General features: G+C 44.8%; 1 protein-coding gene across 8 annotated transcripts in view; it reads right to left on the bottom strand.

Moving 5' to 3' along the window:
- Window positions 1-24,835, bottom strand: part of CTBP1 (C-terminal binding protein 1) — a 571,211-nt gene that overhangs the window by 128,264 nt on the left and 418,112 nt on the right. The gene's annotated exons all lie outside the window — the stretch shown is intronic.

Below are 24,835 nucleotides of genomic sequence, written 5' to 3'. Positions count from 1 at the left end.
GTCCCAACTACAGTCCCAGCCTAATCTCCCCTGTGAGCTGCCGAATGCCAGGTTCTTTGCCACCCACAGAACAATGGGACATATTAGAAGACTAAAATAGCCAGACCAGGCAAAAAGGTCAAAATTAAACTAGGATCAGTGAGAAGACCGAACGTGGGAGCAGCGAGATGTCTCAGGCAGGGTTTACACTGCTTATTTTTTACAGAATCTCCTCTGATCGGAGCCCTGGGTCTATGGACTGACGGAATACTGAAGCAGCCTCTAATAGACTGCAGGGGAAGAGCGCTCTGATCTGATGAAGGGGGCCTGTCCGGGAGGCAAGTATTTTTCATCTTTGGATAGGCAGAGGAGCCAGCATTTACAAGCATGCAGAGGGCGTTCCTTCGGCTTGCCAATTGGTGCCCCCAAAACGTCGTCACGAGGGGCCGATCATTGCCATGGTGACCAGATGTAGTCATGACTACACCAGTGCTACCAAACTTGCTACATCAAGCTCAGATAATGATGCAGCAAGTTTGTCAGTGCAGCACTTACCGTTTGTAAGTATAGGGATGCTCCTGAATTTTTTAGGTTTTACAAGGGATCAGCCTGAAAAAAAAAAAAAGTTATAGTCCCAAAGTTGGACAAAGTAAAAAAGAAATATTAAATATTTTACTTTCTAAATTTTTTAGTGAACACCACAAAAAAAAAATCCTGTCATGTGCCTTAAGATGGTACAAATATAAAAGGTCAACATGGTATCCCTGTGGTCGCACTGACCCGAAGAATAAAGTTGACTAGTCACCTATACCAAAGAAACAGCATTTAAAAAAAAAAAAGAAAAAAAATAAGAGAAACCAAATCTTAGCCTGCTGTTTATTTGTTCATTTTGCCACCCAAATACTGCAGTTAGACTCTGCTCTCATTTATCCTGCACTATACACTGAGCACATACACCAGGGATTCCTTATTATCTGAAATATGCGATTCAGATGGAACCCCTGGCAGAAGAGTCCCCGTAATGAGGCAGATTGAGGCACTGTGGACAACATCTGGCTGCCCATGACCCCTATGTGGGGGGGGGGGGGACAACGCTGAGCAGAGGCCAGACGTAGTCCAGGGTTAACTCTGCTGCCTCATTCTAGCGAGTGGCTTCCTTAGGGCTTTCATCTGAATCATGTCACTCAGATTTAAATGGAAACCCCAAAAGTGCTCACCATGGAGCACTGAATAAATGTGATTCCAAATGTTGTGTAAAAGGTTCCAAACAAAAAGCTCCAACTCCATAAAAAAAAAATTTAAAAAAATATAAAAGTCCCCACTCAGCTCCATCACCTGTTAACAGAAGTATGGGTGACTTTCACATCACTTGTACAAAGGCTCTAGAAAAGCTAAATTGCTCCTCGCACCCCCAAAACAAATTCATCAAATTCTGCAGTTGCATCCAAATGTTTAGCATTTCTGTAGAGACAAGAGCTCACCTAATTTACAGCTACACAGGCGGTCACTACAACGTACTGGTCACTACAACGTACTGGTCACTACAACGTACTGGTCACTACAACGTACTGGTCACTACAACGTACTGGTCACTACAACGTACTGGTCACTACAACGTACTGGTCACTACAACGTACTGGTCACTACAACGTACTGGTCACTACAACGTACTGGTCACTACAACGTACTGGTCACTACAACGTACTGGTCACTACAACGTACTGGTCACTACAACGTACTGGTCACTACAACGTACTGGTCACTACAACGTACTGGTCACTACAACGTACTGGTCACTACAACGTACTGGTCACTACAACGTACTGGTCACTACAACGTACTGGTCACTACAACGTACTGGTCACTACAACGTACTGGTCACTACAACAGTTAACAAATTTTCCACTGCTGCTTGTTTCTGGATAACTCCCATGAAGTAAAAATCACTACACCTAAATTAATTCCCAAAATGAGGGTCACTTGGGGGGGGGGGGGGAATTCTGCCCCAGCACATAGGCGCTCTGTATATTGAGTCAGCAAACTATTCTAGGAAAATGTGCTCCAGGAGGTCAACAGCGCTCTGTCCCTCCAGAGTCTTGCTATATGGCCAAGCAGTACTTTTCTGGCACCTCAGAGGCTCTGCCAGTGTGACATGGCACCCTCAAACTAGACCTGCAAAATCTGAACTCGCTGTTATTCAAAATTATATATACCCCACATATGGGGCATCTGTACTCAGGAGAAATTGCACAACAAATTTTGGGTTCCAATTTCTAATGTTACCCATGTGAAAAATAAAGGGCTAAAATAATGTCGGAAAAGTTTTATATACTTTTCAAAGCACTACATTATAGACTTCTGTGAAGGCCCTGGGGGGGCCAAGGTGCACACCACACATTAAATACATTCCTTGAGAGGTCTAGATTCCAAATGCAAGTTTTGCATTCATTCAAAAAGTCAAGTGGCGCTCCTTCCCTTCCGAGACCTGCCGTGGATTTCCCTCCCACATATTCAGCATCTGCATGCTCAGGAGAAATTACACAACAAATTTTGGAGTCAATTTTTCCGGTTATTTATTTTTTTTAATTTTACAAGGCTAAGTCTAAAAGCAAAACGTGTGAAAAAATATAAAAACAGTTAAATGTACATTTTTTTTCCTTCCACATAAGATTCCTGTGAAGCAACTGAAGGGTTAATAAGGTGCTCAAAAACACATTCAAGAAGTTTGAGGGGTGCAGTCTTTAGAAAGGTGTCAGTCGTGGGTATTTTCTGTCATATAGACCCCTGAAAGTCACTTCAAATGTAAGGTCGTCCCTAAAGGAAAAAAAAAAAAAGTCTTGTAAATCAGGGGAAAAAAAACAAAACCTAAACCACCACTATGTACAAGCTATTTATCCCTTACAGCCTCAGTGCTGTTCCTGCAGGAGTCCTGTTGTGGACCCGTTATTCACATGACCACTGCAGTCAATCACTGTACATGACCTGTGAATGTAAGGCACGAGACCGCAGAGGCCACCGATTGACTGCAGTGATCGGCGTTCACTTCACTTCTGCAGGCGGCATCTTGGCCCCGCATTCTGGCTGCGTCTAGCATTTACTAGGCCCCATGACGTCACTGTGTGCATGGCAGCTCAACATCATGACGTTGAGGCCCTGGTAAGTGGCACATGTGCCCAGGATGTTGGCTGATACAAGGGATAGTGATCATTTGTTGTTGACCAATGTCCTCAAAATTCAGTGATTGAGGCCAGGAATAAAAAAATAAATATATATATATATATATATATATATATATATATATATATATATATATATATATATATATATATATATATATATATATTCATATTCTCTATATTATTTTTTACTACCATTTTAACAGAAAGGGACTTTTTTAATTTTTTTTTTTTATAGTGCCTCTTGGAAAAGGGATCAAGCATCGCAGTACAACGTGTCAAAGGTTCATCTGTAAAAGGAAGTAAAAAAAAAAAAAAAAAAAAGTCTGCATAACATTTCCAACCACAGATGACAGATGAGAATGAGTCGTAGGCCAAAAAACTCAGAGAGCCATTATCTTTCCTTGCACAGCTGCACCCACTCCTCCCAGCCTCAGAGTGCTGACTGTCAATGTCACCGGGAAAAGGAGAACCCAGACTAAATATCTTTGGGCCACGGAACAACCTGAATTTTGGCTCAGCCAGGCGTAACTAGGAGAGAAAAAAAAAAAAAAAAAAAAGTGTATTTGACAAAGGAAATAAGGTTCCTTTTTCTTGTGGCGTTGTTCGCAGGGTGAATTATAGCTATGGGCAGAGACTGACTCGCAGCCTTTAAAGTCAATTCTTTATCATGTTTTTACAAATTGTTATCCGCAGTCACAATTTCCTGCATTTTACAGTGTGATTGCGCCGCTCTTACTGGTTGTTTAGCTTTGACAATATATTTTCATACACCCCATATAAAAGAAAAAAAATTAAAAACCCTATGAGGAATACTATAAAAAAAAAAAAAAAAAAGTTAGAATGTAATATTGAAATTTTTTTTTTAAAGAATATAAATAAATGTATATAGCTCCAACATTCTGCAAGTCGAAAAAATTTTTTTTTACAGTTTGTCACTTTGGAGAAACTAACATTGATTGCTAGTTATGTACACAGCAATAAATAGGAAAAGGTTAACACCCATGAGGAGCTTCATGCCAGCCCCCTAGCAGCCATCACAACCCATCGGCAAGCTGCGATTGCAGGGGAGGTGTTAAAAGTTGCCGGTCTACATTTGTAATTGTGCCATTTCGCTTCTGCCGTCAGGGATTGATAGATGCCAGTAACGTCAGTCGGGTTGTACAGACGTTTCCCCATCTATGGGCCCAATTTAGGGCCTTTACGTAAAATCTTTGAAAAATTGCATAATTTAAATTGCAACTTGGAGCTTGGTGAAAATGGCGTAAAACGCCAAAAGATGCAAAATGTTATTTGGTGAAGCTGCGCTATGACGAGCGACAGTGACACTACAAATCTTACTCCAGCAGGTACTGGAGTAAGATGTGGCCTCAGCATCCGATTCCAGGACAGATCATTAAGACTGTTGTGAAGAATGTTAGTCTTGATGAATTGGGCTCTATATGAAAGGGCAGGATAAACTAAAAACCACCAATTGAGAAAGTTCTACACTTAGAAATACAGATTCAGAATTATTTCACAGCCTTTGGTGAAGTTGCTATAGACCGATTGGCAAAGAGGGGGAAAAACTGGGACCAAGTCGCCATCTATATCACAACAATTTGAAAAGTGGAATTTTAATTTAACTGTGTAATCCAATTCATCTACAAAAAAAGAAAAAAAAAAAAAAAGTTGAACCAAAATTTGAAAGGATGGATTCCACTATACATATTCAGAGATCTTCGTGATCAGAAAGTAAGCCATGATATTGTCGAAGGTAACCGGGTTATAAGTTCCACAGAGAATGAATGGAGCAGCTATTTATCCCATAAATATGGGGATAAAATGTAACACCAATGCCACACAAAGGTTTCCAAACTATAGTTAATGACACCAGATCACAGTAGGGTGGCACAAAAGGGGTTAAATCTGCATAAAAAAAAAAAAAAAGAAATTCACTAGCAATTAGTCCAACAATCTGGACGTAATGCCGCCAAGGCTTATTCCTCCAGAGAAGTAGGTCATATGTAATTATCCCCCCGGCTAGGACACCAAAACAATGAAGGAAGTGTTCACGAGGTAAAAACAACAAAAGAAAAAGTATTAACAAAAGGGAATAAATGACTTCTCTATAGGAGACACGGAACTACAGTCCTGGAGCAACGGCGCTACATGACTGTATGAAATGTCCGTGTACGATATGTATGCCTTATGTTTACCATATCCACCAGGTCAGCAGTTCTTACTAATGGGTTACCCACCAGTGCCCCAGTTTTATAACGTTTTGTGATGTTAAAATTTCAGTTATGGTAGTGGCTTGAAGAATCTCGTATTGTTTGCAAAACCAGAAAATGGCTTTTCAGACCTGGCCTTCACCTGGATATCCTCATATCTCACATTTAGCATCTCCTATTCCACCTCTTTATACTGCCCTCTGGGTCCCTAGAGGCTCTTGTTCTGGTACCCCTTCTCTTGGCCATCTATACCTTCAGCATGGGACAACAAAGTCCCATGGCTTCTAGTACCAACTATATACACACACACGCTGATGACACACCAATCCACAGTACCCCTGGCCAAGATGGCACCTTGCCGACTTCCAGAATCTACCTCTACCATGTTCATCTCTAAACACAGTCTGGACCAAACAGCTCATCTTAGAGATCCCACCAGATCCATCATCGTTAAATATCTCAACTCCACTGTCTAGGCGTAATCCACGACTCCTGTCCTTCACGTTACTTAGCAAAGAACAACTCAAAACAGTTCCCATCCTTCCCTCAACTGCAAGTCAATGTTATTACATGCCCTCATCTCCCACAATATCCTCTGTGGCCTCCAAAATAAATAAAAAACCACTTGCACCACTCCAGTCAATTCTTACCTTTGCAACCCAATTACTCCACCCTTCCCCTAAACACCTTTCTCCGCTCAGCAAAATAGTGAAGGTATTGCCAGTTACGTGAATCCAGTTTAATTATATGAATGATCTATAAGGCCTTACATAATCTGTCTTCCCCCATACATTTCTGCCCTAATCCCCTGATAAATCCCACAATGATCTCTGGTCTTCACAAGACCTCCTTTCCTTCTCTAACTGTCTACAAGAAAGCTCCCATCCTCTGGAACTTCCCACCTCAGCATATCAGATAGAAGGCTTTGATCATGGAAGATAGACGCAACCTAAAAACTCATCGCTGAAGGAAAGCCTCAAACACTGCTGCTGCCACCAATACTGATCCAACCCTTAGAGCGGTTGTCTGGATTGGACTTATGACCAAAGGATAGGTTATCAATATCAAATCGATGTGGTCCTCTATAGCAGTCAGTTTGTTTATTGTACTTGCTGGTATTCTATTCATGTCAACGCTCACCACGTGTACAGCACCCATTGTGGTGGACATTCACCTGTTCCATCTCTAAGAAAACGTATAAAAGATAAATAGGACGTTACCATTCTCCTTGCCAAAAGGAGGAAGCTTCACAAAAAAAAAAAAAAAAGTGCTGTTCGTTTTCGACTGGACAGTGTTGGGCTTTGTAGGAACATTACCCAATCTGTTAATACCCATCTGGATGAAGAGCAACCCCCCCACACGAAGGGTCTAAGGATTATTTACTGTTGGTATGACAGTTTGTCTTAAGAAAAAAAAAAGTGAGTTCTGAGTATTCTGCAATTCAATATTTTTAATTTTCTCCAGACTGAGAGATTGTGCAGGGAGTGGACTGCAGAAGACTGAGGTTAAAGTTAAGTCTGTTGATGAAGCCCCCTTCAGACTGTTCAGGGACATCTGGCAAAATAATTGCCCAACAGAAAAAGGTGAGCACTACCCATGGTGTGTGATCCCAACAGTAAAGCACCCTGAGACCATTCGTTGTGTGGGGGCTCTTCATCCATGAAGGAGCTCACCCACAATTTTGCCCAAGAACATTGTCATGAATTAAAGAATGGGATCTAAACCTCCTGCAAGAAGAACTTCTCCCAACCATCCAAGAGCAATTTGGTGATACACAATGCTTTTGCCACCATGATGGAAATGGGGGGGGGAAGTGGGGTGGGGGGAGAAGAGAAGCCGTATGGACCAAAGACCATACCATAGAGAGCCCACTCTTTCACCATGGGCGTAATACTCAGACAACACAGGGTGAGGGTTAAACAGTGGCAATACTTTGTTTGAACCACCAAACACATGTAGACGAGTCCCAGCAAAATACCCAAGATGGTGTAAGTTACAAAGTCCCATCCTTTTGCTGACGCGACAGGGTAAGAGCAGCTGTTACTTTAGAGCTTCCAAGGCCGACTACCCCACCTGTGGCATGCACACAGAGAAGGTAATGACTAGCTTAGGAAGATATTAGTCCATTCAGGTACAAGGCCAGTTGACTGGAGGGTCACAACCTGGCTTCACAAAAAAAAAAAATCTATATATATTTTCTTCATGAGGCCGAGGTGACCAGTGGGACCCATCCCTGGCTTTCTTTAACATATCCATGGGGCTCATGTGACTGGTTGGTCCAAATACTGACTACATATCTGCTTGTCAATGGAGCAGATCTGTATTTTTCCAGCCAGGGCCCCTTAAGCCAGCCAGGGCCTCTTAAGAATGTTGTCTCTTTGCCTGATACAGAGGCATATAACTTTTTTATAGTTAACTATCCTTCATGCCAGCATTCACAGGTAAATGGTAAGAATGGTGACGAGATTAGCTTGCATTTTTTAATTAGGTCATCTATTTGCATAGTTTCTCCTACTGTTTTGCAAGTCAACAAACTAGCTGGTCTAGACAATATGTAATTAACATATCAGCAAATATTGTTCAGTTATCCTGAATCTCTAGTCATCCAGGACAACAGCACAATGTGCTACAACAAAAGTGTCAACTTACAAGTCAATATTACAGACTTACAAACAAAAAGTCTGTTTTCTTTACTAACCAGAAAGACACAAACGTCAACATATACATAACAGTCTGACTCTTGGCTTACTGAAAATAGAAGTCTGGTTAATTAGATAAAATGCTGTGCCATCACACAAAGTTTAAAGCATGATGTAAACTTGTGAGTGAATTTCTGAACTTCTGTACTTTGTGCACCCAAAATCAGCATCATATAACATCTTACAGGATTAAAATGGGAATTGTTGAACAAGCGCAACGTCGCTGAATATTCCCAAGCACTTATTTCCTTCCTACCGAACACTATTTTTACAGCTTGGAGACAACCAGGACTAGACCTCATGGAAGTAGATCTCTTGGTAAATGATATTGTAATATAGGTGATTAAACTAGAAACTCGGACAAAGTAGAAAAATTTGCGAAAGTCTGGTCGCTCTGGGTGGAGTACAGTAGCCACACTTTATGCTACACTACCTCTGCAACTTTTACAATTTTTCTTCTATACAAACTGAAGTAGGTTTTAGCCATCTCATGGGTATTTAACAGATGCGGGTTCTACCTATGGGACCCAAGTTTATATTCAGAAGAGGGTTTGTTTGGAGTAGCAGATGCTTAGAATGGAACTACACAAGAAAAATAAAAAAAAAACAAGGCAAACTTTTTGTGCAGTAAAAATTTAAAGGGGGGTGTGTACATTGTGTTTTTGTTTTGTTTTTTACTGCACAAAAAAAAAAAAAAAAAAGTTTGCCTTGGTCTTTCCCTCCCCTTACCAAGTACACCACAAATGCTTCATGCCTTAAAATATGGAGGTGGAATTTAAAGTTTGTCACTTCATCCTTCTGGAGTAAACAGCATCCCAGCTTGTAGGGGGCTGTGCACTCTTGGTGGACAGTTCGGACAGTATCTAAGTGTGTATGCAGGCCCTTTGTGGGTTCTAAGTTTAGTGTTTTTTCCCCTCCAATCTTGTATGAAGCAATGTATTCTAAAGACATTTATCTACCTTCTACTTCCTTCACCGCTTTCTTGCAGACACCGCAGTGTGCATACATGGCGGTGATATATGTCCCAGTCACTATTAGTCATTCTGACTATGAGGAATTAAATATTACCCGGAGGTGCAGGTGGAAATGAGTGTGCGTGACTCAGAGGAGCTGTATACATTATATTAACAGGGTAGAAAATTATACACAAAGTTGACCCAACGAGTCCTACTGAAACCAGACCACCACTGATTACTGAAGACAAGTTAGCTAGAATATCATTAAAAAAAAAAAAAAGTACCAGACTATCCTCAGCTGGGACCAGTTGCTAAAGTAATTGTTCCCAATCACTAGGGTCTACTTGCGGGGGAAATGATCAAACCACTTTTTTTTATGAAAGCTGCATTTGTTTTTACCATTTTCTGCCAATTGTTTCAGAGCCTAGCACAGGTTGAAAGGGAGAACCTCCATTCTTTACAGTCTAGTTTTGCCCAAATCCTTAGCACTGGAGACAAAATTTAGTATTTTTTGCTACTGAAATGTTGTATGGAGACTACAAAAGACTTTGATAATCTAGAGCCTGAAGAGTCAGAATTATAGGGTATTAGATAGTGACCCGACAGGTGGCATGTTGCCCACCTGGCCACACTCTACGAGTGACCATGAAGTCAAGCCTGCCCTCTGCGCCCTTGATGGACTACATTTTTCTGAACAGATTTAACCTCGTCTAGTTTTTGTTTTGGTAAAACAAGGCTGGTGCCAAGCAATAAATGCATAATAATTCATACTAAATATTAGGACATGCAGAAGGGTAATGAACAGGGAAAATAAATGATCTATGAATTAAGGATTAGCATGGAAGTCACACTTAGAAGCCAGTGTGATCGCAAGGTCATCCAACCCAAAAAACATTGTTGGAATGCTTCCTTGGTAAGATAAATGGATTAGTGTCCTTCAAAGACATTTACCAGAGTACCCAATATATAGGAAAGAAGAATATGGTTGTCTTAAAATACAAAATAAATAAATGAAAACAGTGGCGGACCATTTTCTCCTAGGGTTCCTCAAGTCCATCAGAGAAGATAAATGAGGATAGGAGCAACTCATCCTCCCAAGAGCCTGTATAAACCTGGAGCCAGCCCTGGCTATGGGGCATTCAGAGTTACCACGTGCCTATATGCCATAATACAGGAGGCACCAGGATAATCATATGGTACGTAGAGAGCCACTTCTATCTTGAAGCTCCTGGAGCACAATGCATAAAGCTGTGCCTCTGCCATGGAAGAAAATATAGTGAGAGTTTGATATGAAAACAAACCTCCAGACTCATCCGTCAGGAGCAGAGGCGCTTTATACCTAAACCTGGACCCAATCCACTTCTTGCAATCCGGTGCATTCATAATACAGTCCCCCAGGTCAGGAAGCAGAGAGGGGAGACAGGAAGAGGTCTGAGGTTTGGAGATTAGACGGTCTGAGCGATCAGCGTGAACACCAGGGGATGGTCCCCCTACTGCACCGCGCTGAATAAACCAAAACCAGGTTAGGTGGGGACACCGTTCATGTCCTGAAATACTGCGATAATAAACAGTAAATCCTAGTGCCCATACTGGGAACGGTGTACGTCTGCTGATGGCCACTTTATAATGCATCAGAATGTGTAGTAAACAGCTAGACTGGCAAGTTAAACCAGCAGCCATGACTTTAGGGCTCATACTCAGGAAGACTGACGAATGGGAAAAAAATATAATAAAATGTAGGATTGCATTCTGACCAATGTTAATCTATGAGTCATAGCTCGACGTGATTTTCTTAGCTGAAATCTGAGGAATAATATATATATACACTCACCGGCCACTTTATAAGGTACACCATGCTAGTAACGGGTTGGACCCCCTTTTGCCTTCAGAACTGCCTCAATTCTTCGTGGCATAGATTCAACAAGGTGCTGGAAGCATTCCTCAGAGATTTTGGTCCATATTGACATGATGGCATCACACAGTTGCCGCAGATTTGTCGGCTGCACATCCCAAAGATGCTCCATACAAGGCAGGATGGATCCATGCTTTCATGTTTATGCCAAATTCTGACCCTACCATCCGAATGTCGCAGCAGAAATCGATACTCATCAGACCAAGCAACGTTTTTCCAATCTTCTACTGTCCAATTTCGATGAGCTTGCACAAATTGTAGCCTCAGTTTCCTGTTCTTAGCTGAAAGGAGTGGTACCCGGTGTGGTCTTCTGCTGCTGTAGCCCATCTGCCTCAAAGTTCGACGCACTGTGCGTTCAGAGATGCTCTTAGGCCTACCTTGGTTGTAACGGGTGGCGATTTGAGTCACTGTTGCCTTTCTATCAGCTCGAACCAGTCTGCCCATTCTCCTCTGACCTCTGGCATCAACAAGGCATTTCCGCCCACAGAACTGCCGCTCACTGGATTTTTTTTCTTTTTCGGACCATTCTCTGTAAACCCTAGAGATGGTTGTGCGTGAAAATCCCAGTAGATCAGCAGTTTCTGAAATACTCAGACCAGCCCTTCTGGCACCAACAACCATGCCACGTTCAAAGGCACTCAAATCACCTTTCTTCCCCATACTGATGCTCGGTTTGAACTGCAGGAGATTGTCTTGACCATGTCTACATGCCTAAATGCACTGAGTTGCCGCCATGTGATTGGCTGATTAGAAATTAAGTGTTAACAAGAAGTTGGACAGGTGTACCTAATAAAGTGGCCAGTGAGTGTGTATATATATATATACATATACATATATATATATATATATAGTCCCCCTATAATAACCTCTCCATTATCAACAACTGGGCTCATAGCATCTTCTGGCTGTGTCTTGTCTGGGGTGGCACCAATATCCATGGCCCCTTCCTAGGTTATTAATACCAGCCTGCAGCCGTCTGCCTAGCCTTTGCTGGTAAATTATAGGGGACCCTACTATATTTGTTGATGAAGAGTGGTCGAATGGGGGTCCCCTCCATTTTTTATAACCAGGAAAGGGCAAGTATACAGCTATGGGCTGATAATAGCCTGGGAATCTCCATGGGCATTACCCTCTTCCCAGGCCATATATCTGCCCCAGCTGTCAGCTCTCTCTCTGCTGGTTAATAAGATGTCAGGGGATCCAATGACTAAGAAAATAATTTGGTATGTAACGACATTTACAGTAAGCTGCACAAGCACTGTACTAATTAAACATGTGAAAAGCATCTTTATATCCATCTCTTCTATGTGTACATATCCATTGTCAGGTCACTGATTTTACGGTATTCAGCAGACCAATTCCTGGCTTTTCAAAGGACATGGGGAATCGTAGCAGAAGGGGTCCATCAGCCAGGGAGGACCTCAAAATCTAAGAGCAACATGGACAGGTATGGACTTAAATATGAAAGTTCTCAGATTGTGCATCATGGGGGACGAGGGGGGAAGCAGGGTGGCCCCAGGTTAGGACCACTACTCAAGCTTTGAGGGGTTGTAGTTGGGTTCATGACGAAATCTTTATGGTGTGATCAGACTTCACAATAACCTTTCCACTACCACATCCAGGAACCACTCGAAGATGGTGAGGTTTCACCGCAGGGCACCAGGCACGGGATGAAGTGAACGCTTCAGAGTGTAATGTTAATAACTACAGTTTAGATGGTGGATTATTACACCCTCGTTGGGAGTTTTATGGTGTGAAGTGCACACGCTTTTTTACAGAGTGCTCCCATAGAGGCTTTCCCAGCCATGACCTCGGGCTCACCTTACTCCGCCATCTGGCAGTAGAAGCGTTTTAATTAAAGGTCTTAAGAGAACACGCAAGAGTTTCACAGCCACAGAAGACCGGCCAATGTTAAAAACAGAGCCCAAGGAGCATTAACGACCCGCTTAACTCCAGCTCTGCTAGAGGCTGGCATATTATTTCCCCAGTTATGGAAATCTGTCCAAAATTCCTACTTAAAAGGCTTTCCTTCTGCAACCACCGCATTTCAGAACCATCTAGCCTCATTAAACTTTAGATTTTGTTCCCTGGACTGAATTTTGTTAGACTATTGAAAAGAAATTTTTACTTGCTTGTCACCATTTTATTGCTCACAGCTATGAGGGACCATAAAAACCGCTTCGAAATATACTGCTTCACAAAAGGGGGTTACTTCTGGTGCAGGTTAGTGCTTTTATCTCCTCTCTATTAAAAGAGAACTGTAAAACAATGGAGTCACCACACAGCACCATAAGAATTATGGTCATTACGGTTATCACCCTTTTCGATGCTTTGTGGTCCACAATTAAACCCATGCGCAGTACTTGGAAATTTGCAACCAAGTCAGAATTCCTGCAATGTGTGAAAATATTGAAAAAATAGGTATTAAGCTTACCGTTAATTATGTTTCCAGGAGTCCATCCTGACAGCACTATGGAGGACGTCCTCCTCCCCCTTGCTGGGACAGGAAACACACGAGTTTAAAAGGTCCGGTCCCACCCCCATTCCTCAGTGTTGTAACAAGAACCGCCTCAAGGGAGATGCAAAAAAATAATATTTAATAGTAAAGAACATAACCACATATATTATGAACATATTACATCATATGTTAGAAACATACTACGGACATGTCAGGCTCATGTTAACAAACATAGTTATATTAACAGGGAGGGAATTACCCGTGCTGTCAGGATGGACTCCTGGAAACATAATTAACGGTAAAGCTTAATACCTATTTTCCAGGACGTCATCCTGACAGCACTATGGAGTACCAAAGCACCTCCTCAGGGTGGGATTACCGCTTGGAGAACTTTTCTCCCGAATGCAGTATGTTGACCGGACAAAACATCAAGTTTATAATGTTTGCAAAAGGTATTCGCACTAGCCCATGTAGCGGCCTTACAAATCTGCTCTAGAGAGGCGCCCGCCCTCTCAGCCCAAGAAGTAGCCATCCCTCTAGTAGAGTGCGCATGAAGACCTTTTGGAGGAGGGATGCCCTCTGACTGATAAGCCTCAGAGATCACCGAAGTGATCCAGCGAGCAATGGAGGCCTTAGAGGCCTTTTTTCCCTTATTTTTACCGGCGAACAAAATAAACAGGTTTGGGTCGATGCGCCATGGGTTGGTGGCTGACAGATAGTCGATGACCGCCTGTCTGACATCCAAGGAATGCAGAGCTTCCTCTTTAGAATTGGAAGGGTTACAGCAAAAGGATGGTAACACTATCTCCTGATTCCTATTTTTTAGAGTACCCACTTTTGGAACAAATGAAGGATCTAGTTTGAGGACCACACTATCGTCTCTAATTTGAAGGTACGGGTCCCGAGTGCACAGGGCTTGAATTTCCCCCACCCTCTTAGCCGTGGTGATCGCCACTAGGAATGCCGTTTTACGTGTCAGGGTTGAAATGGACATGTTATCTGCCGAGGCGTAATTATTTTTGCAGAGGAATCTCAGGACAAGGTTAAGGTCCCATGGAGGAGATTATTGTCTGATAGTGGGACGCAACCTCTGGGTGGCTCTGATAAACCTAACTATCCAAGGGTGTGTTGCCAGGGGATAGTCTAGAAAGGAGCTAAGTGCTGAGATCTGCACCTTCAATGTACTCGGCCTAAGCCCTTTATCGAACCCAGCTTGCAGAAAATCCAGAATTCTGGGTAAGTCGGGAGTGCCTGCCGCAACCTCGGACCTGCCACCCTCTAGACAGAAACGCCTCCATATCTTCAGGTAGATTGCTGACGTGACTGGCTTCCTGCTAGCCTTGATAGTGGATATGACCTGGTCAGACAAGCCTCTTGCCTTCAGGATGTTCCTTTCAGGATCCAGGCTGAGAGATGTAGCTTCTCTGGGTCCGGATGGTACACTGGGCCCTGGTGGATTACATCTGGTCTGTGAGGGAGCTCCACTGGACTTTCTATCGCCAGGTCTACCAGCAGGGAGAACCAACTCCTTCTTGGCCAGTATGGAACTATCAACATCACTCGGGCCTGTTCTTCCTTGATTTTCCTGAGAACAGCCGGGATTAGAGCTAGAGGAGGGAAAGCATACGAGAGGGGCTCCGTCCACCTCTGGCTTAAGCCATCTATCCCTTCCGGCAGATCTAGAGGGTTCAGCGAGAAGAACCTTGAGACCTTCGAGTTTCTCCTGTTTGCGAAGAGGTCTATACTGGGAGTGCCCCAACGCCGGCACAGCTCCTGAAAGATGTCCTGGTTGAGTTCCCACTCTGTTGCAAACACTCTTCTTCTGCTCAGGTAATCCGCTACAACGTTCTGGGAGCCCTCTAGGTGGATTGCCGAGATGGAAAGGATCGACCTCTCTGCCCAGCGAAATATTCTCCCTGCCAGCTCTTGGAGAAGATGGTGTCTTGGGCCTCCTTGGTGTTTTAGGAAGGAGACAGTTGTCACATTGTCGGACAATACTCTGACGTGACGATTCTCCAGAATGCAATGATTCCTTCTCAGGGCTTCCCAGACGGCATACAGCTCTCTGAAGTTGGATGAGTTGCGAGCGACGTCTGGAGGCCACCTTCCCTGGAGGATCCTTCCTTCTAAGTGAGCTCCCCAGCCCCAGGCGCTGGCGTCTGTAGTAACTACTACGTAAGGGTCGGTAGTCCATAGTACTCCTGTTCTTAGCTTCTCCGGGTCTGTCCACCACAGGAGGGATCTTCGTACCGGATCTGGTAGATGTAAAGTATTGTCTAGAGAAGACTGACGACGGTCCCACTTGGAGAGGATTAGGCTCTGTAGAGATCTTGAGTGGAACTGTGCCCATCTTACACATGGTATGCATGCCGTCATTAGGCCAAGCACTCTCATAGCCATCCTTATCGAGACTCTGCGTTCTAGTAGGAGTCTGATCTGAATCTGAATTGCCTCCAGCTTGGATTCGGGTAGTAAGGATATTCTGTTTGCAGAATCTAGACAGACACCCAGGAAGACCTTCTTGTGCTCCGAAATTAGGTCTGATTTTTGCCAGTTTATAATCCATCCCAAGTGCTCCAATACCGCGATGGTTCGGTTCCTGTGGTCCAACAGGATATCTGGTGTTCTTGCTATCAGGAGAAAGTCGTCGAGATACGGGACTATAACAATCCCCTGATTTCTTAGGAACGCTACAATCTCCGACACCAGCTTTGTAAATACACGAGGTGCTGAGGCAAGACCAAACGGCAGGCACTGAAACTGGTAGTGACAGGTCCCGGACGGCAGGACTACCGCGAACCTCAGAAGCCTCTGAGATAGATGGTGGACAGGAACCTGATAATAGGCACTCTTCAAATCGAGAGTGCACATTACCGCGTTCTGATCTATAAGGAGGATTGCAGAACGGATGGACTCCATACGAAACCTCTTGTACCTGACCCAGGCATTTAGAGGTTTCAGGTTTACGATTGTGCGTGAGTCGCCGGACGGTTTTGTTATGGAGAACAGGGAAGAGTAGTGTCCCTGGCCTAGCTCTAGCGGTGGTACTGGTATTATGACTCTTGAGGACAGCATGTCCATTAAGTCTTTTAGCATGGGAGAGTCCTGCATAACCACCGTGGGTACGATGTACCTGTCTGGAGGAGGGGAGTAGAACTATACTGTAGCCCTCTGATACAGTGCGGAGGACCCATTGATTCTGCGTGACTCTGCTCCAGTTTACCGCAAAATGGCGAAGCCTTCCCCCTATAAGAGTGGCGTTATTGTGATTTGGACTTAAGAGGAGGGGCTGAAGAAGAAACTCCTGTTCTTACTGCTGTGACCGCGGGAACCCCTATTAAAGCCTCTATTGGACCTTCCCCCTCGGAAGTCGGACCTGTAGTCGGACTGTCTCCTAAAGGGAAACCCTCTCCGAAAGGACTGAGGCCTCTTAGGCTTGTCCTCTGGGAACCCTTTTTTCTTGTCCGAAGCCGACTCTAATATAGTGTCGAGGGAAGGACCAAACACCCTTGCGCCTGAGAAGGGGATTGAACACAATTTTGTCTTGGACGCATTATCACCCGACCAAGACCTTAGCCAGACTGCCCTTCTAGCCGCATTAGACAATGAACCATTTCTGGCTGAAAATCTTACAGACTCAGCCGTCATGTCAGATAGAAAGGCAGTAGCCGATCTCATTATTGGGAGAGAGTTTAGGATCTCTGATCTTAGGGTCTTATTAGAGAGGTGCTCCTCTAATTGACCCATCCAGAGGTGCATAGACCTGGCAACCGAGGTAGCTGCGATGTTGGTCTTAATTAGAGCCACAGAAGACTCCCAGGCTCTTTTTAGCAATATATCCGCCTTTCTGTCCATTGGATCGCGCAAGCTTGATGAGTCCTCGAAAGGAATAGCAGTCTTTTTTGCGACCTTCGCCACCGGGACATCCACCTTGGGTATCTCATCCCAAAGTTTCACGTCATCTGGCTCGAAGGGTAGGCGTGCCTTAAATTCTTTAGACAGAGTCAGCCGACGTTCTGCCTCCTTCCATTCTTCAAGCACCATAGCCTTGATATGTTCACTAACTGGGAAGACGGTCTGCCGACGCGACATAAGTCCCCCAAACATCAGGTCCTGCCTGGATTGCGGCTTAGATGCCTCCTCTACTTGCATGGTGCACCTTACAGCCTGCACCAGCTCGTTTGTGTCCTCCGCCTGGAAAAGGTACTTCCTTTGATGGTCCTGGCTTCCAGATGGAAGCTCGCCCTCTTCCTCAGAGATAGGCTCTTCAGAATCGGACCTGTCGTCCGAACTATAATCCACCTCCCGTCTGGCCCTTTTCCTGCTGGGCATAGGGCTGGACTTTTCCGTCAAGGTGGCCAGAGATGCTTGGACCTCTTCTCTTATTAAGGACCTCATCTCGGACAATAGGGAGGGCTGCTCGTCTCTCATAACCTTAGATGTGCAGTCTGCACACAAGGTATTGCCATGAGTGTCCGGAAGCTTTGTACTGCATATCGGACATCTACTGGACTTTGCTGAAGCCTTCCCAGATTTCTTAGCTTGACCAGGGGGGACCGCTGAAGTTCCCTTATCCTTAAACAATATAAGATAGGGAAGGTAACAGGGAGGCTCACTATCAGGATGCAGGGGGAGTTTGCGCTCTGCGCACTTACCCCATCCTCAGGTGGCATGCTTTCCATAGCTCCGGAGTACTGGTGCTCCTTGCGGCTTGTCGGCGTCTGAGCGCTGTAGTTCCTGAGCTGTTGGCTGGAGCGCACGCCTCCCCTGTATTCTCCGGCGTTACCGGAAGTGCCGGCAACGAATGGCGCAAACCGGAAGTGACGCGGTCCCCGGAACTTCCGTTGGAAGAGTCAGAGCCCGGCGTTCACGCCGCATGGAGGCTGCTGACCTCGGGGACCGCGTCCGCAGCCGAGAGCCCCCCCCCACCGGGAGGAGCGGCCGCTGGTCTTTGGGACCGAGGGACCCCCCTCTGGAGGGTTTCGGCCCTGAGCCTCTTGACAGGGGGAAGGATCTGGACGAGCCGCACGATCCCCCTGAGCTCCGGTAAGCAGCGCAACTTTCTCTCATGTGTCCCTTGCAGGGACAGGAAAAACACTGAGGAATGGGGGTGGGACCGGACCTTTTAAACTCTCGTGTGTTTCCTGTCCCAGCAAGGGGGAGGAGGACGTCCTCCATAGTGCTGTCAGGATGACGTCCTGGAAATATATCGTTTCACGGACAAATCAGTCCATCTGTCCAAGATTCTACGAGGCCAACACGTTATGTTCTCAACTTGAAGATGGAAGATTAGTTCCCCAGCACAGTCAGTATTGCAGACGACATTATGACCCCGCAACCTGCTGAGAGGCCTGCACGTTCAACCATCACGCAAGTGTGTGCAGTGGTAACATCTCGTAGAACTGAGCGACTGATGACTTAGAATGACCTATTTAAGACTTCTGTTCATGAATAAATGCATTTTTTGGGGGCTAAATGGTAGGGTTCTTATGGAAGTAACGATACCTACCACTAACCTCCTGTTTCTCCAGCTCTGATGGTCTCCAAGTTTGAGAGGTCATCATAGATGGGCTGCAGTGGTCAGGTGACTGATGAGTTGGCCGTCACACTGGAAGTAATGACATCCTGACCACTGCAGCTAATCAGTGAGAAGGCAACTAGCGGTTGAAGACATGACTGCTTCGAGTAATGATATGCCATGTCTGTTAAGTGTCCCATTAGCTCTTCGAAATAAAGCAAAATGATCCCGTGCCAAGAACGGTCTACCAAGTCGCCTAAATGATCCCCATCTTGATGTCACCCTTTTTTTAAAAAAAAAAAAATTGGGTGGTTTTGTTCTTTATACCTCGAGGACTCCATCCCCATCAATCACCTCGCTCCCTTTCTTAAAACGCATTTTTAACCAGGCTGATGGACGCAAATTACCTTGAGAACGACTTAAGGTATCATTCGTTTGAAATTAAAAAAAAAAAAAAAAGAAGAAGCTTGACGACATTGAGTAAACATGACATGACGGAGCTGAAAAATACTCATTTACAGTTCGGCAGAAGAAAAATAGAAGATTGGTCCTTCAAGCGACTTTTCCATTCCGAGAGTTATGACCTGCGCATAATAAATAGTTAAGCGGGGATTAAATTATGTGGAATGTGTCACTACGGAATGCATAAGGACGGCGCCGACATCGCGATGGAAACAGGGAGAAGTATTAAACTGCAGTCAAGAGTAATCAGCAGAACACTGCATGACTTAAATTATGCATTCGGTTACCGAACTGACACTGCACTTTATCACAATGGATAGAAGATGGGCATATCATTTTTTTTTTTTATCCCCTCTAATGCTAGTAGAGGATTCCAAGCACGTACTATTTAAAAATCAGTGAGTGTTATGACACAGTGAACCACTAGGAGGTGCTGTGAAGACAAAAGGTTTGACTTCTACACTTACCTGACCCCAGGGAATTGAACTACTTAGGACCCCTCAAATATTTGTAGGGTCCTGGACCAGTGGCCACAGCCTCACTTGCCCTTCTTCTGGTTAGTAGGTCCTCACAACATCATGTGTGCGTCGCAATGACATCACGGGGCCTACTTATTATTTATTGTTATAGCGCCATTTATTCCATGGCGTTTTACATGTGAGGAGGGGTATACATAATAAAAACAAGTACAATAATCTTAAACAATACAAGTCATAACTGGTACAGGAGGAGAGAGGATCCTGCCCGCGAAGGCTCACAATCTACAAGGGATGGGTGAGATTACAGTAGGTGAGGGTAGAGCTGGTCATGCAGCGGTTTGGTTGATCGGTGGTTACTGCAGGTTGTAGGCTTGTCGGAAGAGGTGGGTCTTCAGGTTCTTTTTGAAGATTTCGATGGTAGGCGAGAGTCTGATGTGTTGTGGTAGAGGGTTCCAGAGTAGGGGGGATACGCCAGAGAAATCTTGTATAGGATTGTAGGAGGAGGAGATAAGAAGGGAGTAGAGAAGGAGATCTTGTGAGGATCGGAGGTTGCGTGCAGGAAAGTACCGGGAGACGAGGTTACAGATGTATGGAGGAGACAGGTTGTGGATGGCTTTGTACGTCATGGTTAGGGTTTTGTAGTGGAGTCTCTGGGTAATGGGGAGCCAGTGAAGGGATTGACAGAAGGGAGAGGCCGGAGAATAGCGGGGGGACAGGTGGATTAGTCGGGCAGCAGAGTTTAGAATAGATTGGAAGGGTGCGAGAGTGTTAGAGGGGAGGCCACAGAGCAAGAGGTTGAAGTAGTCAAGGCGAGAGATGATGAGGGCATGGACTAGGGTTTTTGCAGATTCTTGGTTGAGGAAAGTACGGATCCGTGAAATATTTTTGAGTTTAAGGCGGCAGGAAGTGGAAAGGGCTTGGATATGTGGTTTGAAGGAGAGATCAGCGTCAAGGATAATGTAATGGATAGGTTCGTTGGGGGGGGGGGGTCGCGTGAGATGGGGGTAAAATGATGAATTCTGTTTTGTCCATGTTAAGTTTCAGAAATCTAGCAGAGAAGGATGAAATAGCGGATAGACATTGAGGGATTCTGGTTAGTGGGGAGGTGATATCTGGTCCAGAGATGTAGATCTGTGTGTCATCAGCATAGAGGTGATACTGAAAGCCATGAGATTCTTTGAGCTGTCCCAGGACAAAGGTGTAAATGGAGATGAACAGGGGCCCTAGGACTGAACCTTGTGTGACTGACAGATAGGGGGCGAGGTGAGGAGGTGGTGTGTGAGTGGGAGACGCTGAATGTCCGGTCTGTTAGGTATGATGAGATCCAGGATAGGGCCAAGTCTGTGATGCCAAGGGATGAGAGGGTCTGTAATAATAGGGAATGGTCCACTGTGTCAAAGGCAGCTGACAGGTCAAGGAGGAGGAGAACAGAGTAGTGTCGCTTGCTCTTGGCGGTTAAGAGGTCATTGGTGACCTTAGTTAGGGCAGTTTCAGTGGAATGGTGTGACCGGAAGCCAGATCAAAGAGTTAAGCAGTCAAAGAGGGAGCAAGGAGATGAGAGGACAGTTCAAGGTAGACGTGTTGTTCCAGTAGTTGGGAGGCATAAGGGAGAAGTGATATAGGGCGATAGCTAGATACAGAGGATGGGTCAAGAGAGGGCTTTTTGAGGATAGGTGTGATGGAGGCATGTTTAAAGCTTGAGGGGAAAACACCAGTTGTTAGTGATAGGTTGAAGAGATGGGTTAGGGTTGGGATGAAGACTGTGGTGAGGTTTGGGATGAAGTGGGATGGTAGGGGGTCAAGTGCACAGGTGGTGAGATGCGATTTTGAGAGTAGAGTGGAGAGTTGATCTTCTGTAATGGTGGAGAAGTTGGTTTTAAAGGTGGAGGGCTGGGAAGACGGGAGGAAGGGCTCTGGGGGTTGTTGACCAAAACTGTCTGATGTTCTCAATCTTCTGCTTGAAAAATGAGGCAAAGTCTTCAGCTGAGATGAGTGGGGAGGGAGGAGGTGCTGGGGACGGAGGAGAGAATTGAAGGTGTTGAATAACTGTTTAGGGTTGTGAGACAGGGAGGATATGAGAGATGAAAAGTAGGTTTGTTTAGCTGTGGCGAGTGTGGTCTTGAAAGTAGTGAGGGACTGTTTGAATGCGATGAAGTGCTCGTTGGAGTGGGATCTTTTCCATCTGCGCTCAGCAGCCCTGGAAGCTCGCCTCAGTTCTTTGGTCAGGCTGGTGTGCCAGGGTTGTCTGTTGATTTTGTGAGCTTTGGTATGTGTAAGTGGGGCAGCAGATTCCAAAGCTACAACTATTGTGGTGTTATATAGAGCGGCAGCGTCATCCGCATTGTGTAAGGAACTTATGTCTGAGAGGGAGGAGGGATTCAGAGAATGAATGTAGGTCAAGATGTTTAAGTTTTTTTCAAGTTTGTGGGGTGGGGATTGTAGACAAGGAGTGGAGAGGGAAGAGAATGTGAGAAGGTTGTGGTCAGAGAGGAAGAGTTGAGTTAGAGAGGTTAGATAGGGAGCAGAGCTTTGCGAGTGGCTGCAGAAGACCACCGAGTGAGGCCGAAGGAGGAAGTGAGAGATAGAAGTTTAGTGGCAGCTGAGAGGGAAGTGTCAATGGGGATGTTGAAGTTGCCCATGATGATAGTGGGGATGTCCGCAGAAAGGAAATGAAGTAGCCAGGTGGTGAATTGGTCAAAGAAGGTGGTGGCTGGCCCTGGGGGCGGCAAATGACAGCCAGTTGGAGGGGGAGTAGATGCGCATAGAGTGCACCTCAAAGGAAGGGAGGGTAACAGAGGGTGGCAGTGGGATTGGGGTGAAGGAGCAGTTATCTGACAGGAGAAAACCAACTCCTCCGCCATGTTTGCTGCTAGGGCGGGGTATGTGAGAAAGGTCGAAGCCACTGTAAGGGGAGGCTGTGTCAGAAGGGGTGAGCCAGGTTTCGGTGATGGCGAGGAATGAAAGTTTGGTAGTAACAAAAAGATCATGGATGTAGGAAAGCTTGTTGCAGACAGAGCGAGCGTTCCACAGAGCTCCTGTTAGTGGGACTGGGGAAGCGGGGGCTGGGCAAATGGGTATAAAGTTAGAGAGGTTACGGAAGTTTGTGATAGAGCGTGGATGGGAGGTAGAAATGACTGTGGGAATGTGGTGAGGAGGACCAGGATTTGGAGAGATATCACCAGCAGTGAGAAGGAGCAGAGAAAGTGTTAGCAGGTGGGAGCAGGAGAGGGCATGAGGTGGCTGCCTGTGTTTGGAGGCAGAGGATTGTATGTTAAGGAACAGTTCTGAGGAGGAGGTGAGATGGATGGGGAGGATTGAAGCAGAGAAACAGTTCCTTACTTGGTGTGGGGATTAGGGGAGTTAGCAAAAGTGAAGGATTATAGGGATGAAAGTGAAAACAAACAGAAACATTGTTTACAGTGACAGGCCAGTTACCTTCAGTTCCCTTCAGGTTCAATTCAGGTTTTAATTCTACTGTTATCTACACACTTTTAGGACACTTCTAGGAATCACACTGCAGACTAAAGTCATGCAGACTTTAGCTATGCAATATATGTAAAACTAAGTGCGTTCAGGTGTGAAGCAGAGGAGTGGTCTCTGCTCATCTTGGTCAGAGAAAGTTTCAAGTGGAACTGTAAGCGGGATATACATAAATCCCTGCAGTTCTTGGTATATTGAAGAGCAGTGGGATACCTAAAATAAGCCCCTGCTGTAAACTAAGAGGTCAGTAGCCTTGCGTGTTTTTTTCCCATCACATTGTAGCAGTGGAGGGATAACTAAGATAAGCCCCCCTGCACATGTGATAGCCGTCTGTTGGCCTAAAGTCACCCCGATCCGTGACGTAGGGGTGACAGTGTGTGTATCGTGACATATTGGTGGCAGCGGCGTGGATTCGTGACAAATTTCTCTCAGTTCAACTACTGATCAGAAGAGGTGCTGGAGATGTTACGGGAGGGTCCCATGGACTACTGGTGTGACCGCTAGACGAGAGTCCTATAGATTCTTTAACTGTAGAGCACAAATGGTGTAAGAAGGCAGAATTAATTTTTTTTTATTTTTTTTTGGGGGGGGGGCAGTAAATAGTTTTTCACCCTGTAAATTAAGACACGCACGACACAATTAGGGTATAGAACCTGACCTAATCCCTAAACCTCGACATATAGGACTCCTGAACCTATGGGAAAGGTCATTCAATTATTGAAACCTTCCACTTTTGCTAAAACTATGTAAATAAAGTAATTTGCAGAGTTTTTAGAGCAGAAACTTCACATCCTCAAAAATCTTGGCTTCAGCCCAAAGAAAAAAAACAAACAAAGAAAAAAAAAAAAAACAAAAAAAAACACTGACCATTGCCCTAGGGCATGTGCATTTTTTTATTTTTTATTTTTTTTTTTTAAACCTGAGTGGACTATGCCTAGTTTGGAGCGGCTTCCATCAGTTTTCTCCAAGATGTGACCTACACCCTTCTGTTAGCTGGTATTTTTCAAACCTAAAGAGGAAATAAAGTGCTCAAAAATGAGTGCACATATGACCAGCAAAGTGGCTTTATGACAGATAAGTGTTGAAAGTCTTGCGCCTTAAGTGAGGGGTGTAATATAGAACATTCCCCCAAGAAAGAAATCTCCCCTTACTTTCCCATTTTTGATTAATGTCTGGATTAGAAAGGAAGTTGGTGGTGGGTACAAGGAGACTGCAGGGGGGTGAAAAAAATTCAGCAAATGCACCTGGTGTCAAGATCAGACTAAAAGTATCATCTAAAAAAATTCAACAAATAAGAAAAATCCTGGGCCAAGGTCAAGTTCAAGGGTGAGTCAGACACCATAATCAATAGACAGGGTTAGGCCAGATTTCTACTTAAATCCCCTCTAACCAATGTTGCCAGAACCCCCAAGTCACAGAACACTGGTGGAGAGATGCGAGTAAATCCCCCAGTACAAGAGTCAACCAAGCAAATTTTGGTAGCAACAGCCGAGCTTAAGTTTG

Source organism: Ranitomeya variabilis, chromosome 1, assembly GCF_051348905.1.
Source record: "Ranitomeya variabilis isolate aRanVar5 chromosome 1, aRanVar5.hap1, whole genome shotgun sequence".
NCBI classification, from domain to species: Eukaryota; Metazoa; Chordata; class Amphibia; order Anura; family Dendrobatidae; genus Ranitomeya; species Ranitomeya variabilis.
Note: the sequence above shows the minus strand (reverse complement) of the source record. Positions and strands in the feature narration are given on the sequence as shown.